The following is a 946-nucleotide window of genomic DNA, read 5'->3' on the forward strand; positions in this document are numbered from 1 at the left end:
AGAAGAGGAAAAAAATGAAGAAAATACAACTAAAACGAAAACTAATTTTGAAAATGAAAAAGTTAAAAACAAAAAACAAAAAAAAAAACAAACGAGAAAAAGGAGAAGACAGAATGACTGTACTGTACAAAAGTGATGATAATTTTGTAATTAAATTTGACAAAAAGTAAAAATCATTTGATGGTAACATTTTGTAAACAATTTTATAACAAAAAACTATATAGCATGCTAATTAATCACTTAATGATTCCTCTAGCTAATTAATCATTTCTTTGATCTTTAACAGGAAAAAAAATGATTTCTCCCTTTAGCTGATGAATTAATCATAATGATTTCTTTTTTCTTTTCCATCAAAAATTACATTATTACTATTTAAAAAGACATCTCAAATTTATTGATTCATTCTATTACTTACCTTAAATTATTAGTGAATAGTAATTATAACTAATTTAACATCTATGTTAGATTAGTACCATTTCACTATAATATTAATTAATTTGTAAAATAATTTCTAATTACTGTCATCATTATTCATTCTCACCTTTCCCTCCCCCCCTCCTTTTTTTTTATGTTATATTTTGCCTACAAAAAGGTACCATCAAAAATTAATGCACAGGATGAAAAAAAAAAAAACCAAAATTAAGCAACACTCAGTAATATCGATAATGATCAAATGGAAAAGTAAAACTGTTTTTTTTTCCTTTTTTTTCTTTTTTTTTTGTACACATTTAATACATCGAAGAAACAAAAAAATTCCCTTTTTTATATGTAAGTATGAGTAAATTTACAGAAAAATTAAAGATTAATAATCAAAGATTAAAAGTTAAAAATCAAAACATTTATTGTAATGAAAAAAAGGATAATAAATTAAGGCATCAAAAAATGAACACAAATACATACACATGTATATATATATATATATATATATATATATATATATATATAT

The sequence above is a fragment of the Loa loa genome (assembly GCF_000183805.2).
Source record: "Loa loa unplaced genomic scaffold supercont3.725, whole genome shotgun sequence".
NCBI lineage: Eukaryota > Metazoa > Nematoda > Chromadorea > Rhabditida > Onchocercidae > Loa > Loa loa.